This window comes from Juglans regia, chromosome 1, assembly GCF_001411555.2.
Source record: "Juglans regia cultivar Chandler chromosome 1, Walnut 2.0, whole genome shotgun sequence".
Lineage (NCBI taxonomy): Eukaryota > Viridiplantae > Streptophyta > Magnoliopsida > Fagales > Juglandaceae > Juglans > Juglans regia.
The window spans coordinates 22501216-22503356 of record NC_049901.1 but is presented as its reverse complement, the minus strand read 5'-3'; the positions used below and the strand labels follow the sequence as shown (position 1 = coordinate 22503356).

The 2141-nt window shown below is 37.2% G+C and overlaps 1 pseudogene; it reads left to right on the top strand.

The window, feature by feature from the left end:
* Positions 1 to 441: 441 nt before the first annotated feature.
* LOC108999412 lies at positions 442 to 1826 on the top strand (annotated as a pseudogene).
* The last annotated feature ends 315 nt before the right edge of the window (positions 1827 to 2141 follow it).

Here is a 2141-nt window from a genome sequence, read left to right as displayed (position 1 = left end):
AAAAACAGTGTTAACTAATGTAGCCCAACTAAAGGACGCTAAGGTCCCTAAATCCATAGTTGTTCAATCCATGACCCCCTTTTTACCGATAAACAAAAGAGTTTTGCTACACAACCTCCACCACACTCCACACTCCACACTTTTTTAAATTTTTTAAATTTTTAATATTTTTTTTAATTTTTTTTTTGAGTTTATTCTTTTTAAATTTTTTTAAATTTTTTATTCATTATTTATATAATAAATATTTAATAAAAGAAAAAAATAATAAAAATTAAAAATAATGTGGAGTGTGGAGGTTGTATGAATAGTAGGAGGTTGAGTAGATTTTTTGTAAACAAAAACTGTGTTAACCATGATAAATTAAAAGAGCTGCTTATTTTTACATTTTTCAGTGATGATAATATTTAATTGCTTTGCAGGTCACTGTCTTGAGTCAGTAACATGGCGGAGGGATCTGGGTATCCAACAATATATCAGAAGATACATGGGCAGTCTTACCTCATTTCCAGGCTTTCCCCCAACATGCACTGCGGGAATTATGGTGTGAGTGATGTACATATATATGGGGCTTTGCAGAGTTCTCTGCATCTGGCATGCCAAGGCACTGGCCTGGCACATTTCCCGTCCTTGTCTCCTGTATCTGTACAAGCTCCTAAAGAGCAGGGTGCAAAAGGTTTTCTTATAGATTTTCTCATGGGAGGAGTTTCTGCTACTGTTTCCAAGACAGCAGCTGCTCCAATAGAACGTGTTAAACTACTAATTCAAAATCAGGACGAGATGATCAAGACCGGTCGATTACGTGAACCATACAAGGGAATTGCTGACTGCTTTGCGTGAACTATTAAGGAAGAAGGTATCCTTTCTCTTCGGAGAGGAAATACAGCTAATGTTATTAGATACTTCCCTACTCAGGTCAATTTCCTTTCTCTCTTGATCTTTTGGTCTGTTAGGCTTCTTTGCTTTTGTTTGCTATCTGATTGCTGGAAACATTTTGTTGTATAATTTTTATGATAGTGTAGATTATAGGTGTCACTATTTCTCTTTTGTTTTGCTTTCATTCTCTTTGCCTGTAATGTTTATATCCTTCAAAGGGTGGTGAGAGGCAGTTTAGCGGTTTGATCGATGTTTACAATAAATCCCTTGAATCAGATGGTATTTGTGGGCTTTACCGTGGATTCAACATCTCATGCATTGGAATTATAGTTTATCGCGGGCTCTATTTTGGACTATATGATTCTCTGAAGCCTGTGGTGCTTGTTGGTGATTTGCAGGTATGTGAAATTCTTGAAGTTGTACCCTTGTTCTTCGGTTTGTTTGGTTCATGATACCCTCTCTTATTATCTTCTCTTTCTATTACTGGGAAAGGGAGGCGCACACATCTGTTTTTTGTGTTTTTGTCCGGTCTTGTAAATTATTTTTATTCCTTGAATGGAATGTTGAGCACTGTTTCCAATGCCTTAAAATAACATTCTTTAGTATTTGTACTCATGTTTTATGTGTACTGCTATGCTTGGTATTTACAGGACAGTTTCCTTGCTAGTTTCTTGCTGGGATGGGGAATCACCATAGCTGCTGGATTGGCTTCTTACCCCATTGACACAGTACGAAGAAGGATGATGATGACCTCTAGAGAAGTTGTCAAATATAGGAGCTCTTTGGATGCATTTAGGCAAATCGTCAAGAATGAAGGTCCTAAATCACTCTTCAAGGGTGCTGGTGCAAACATTTTGCGCGCTGTTGCAGGTGCTGGTGTTCTTGCTGGTTATGACAAGTTGCAGGTCATTGTATTTGGCAAGAAATATGGGTCTGGTGGTGGTGGTGGTTAGTGGGGGACATTTTGTGGTGATGAAGGTAATGATGATGATGATAATTATGCTTGTTTCTCTTCCAGAGTTGAATAATTTTGGAAGTTAAACATTTTATATTACTCATCAAAAAAAATTTGGAAGATACGAAGACATTACTTGAAATTTTGAATGTTTGGTTTCTGTGCATGAGCTCTTAGGTGTAGTTTTCTGTTACTCTTTTGGTGAGAATAATGGAAACCGTCATGGCCATAAGGCCCATGACCACGTTATACAGGATCTTTTAGGCATTTTACCTGGATGTTTTGTATATATTGTAACAATCGTTCTTGCTGG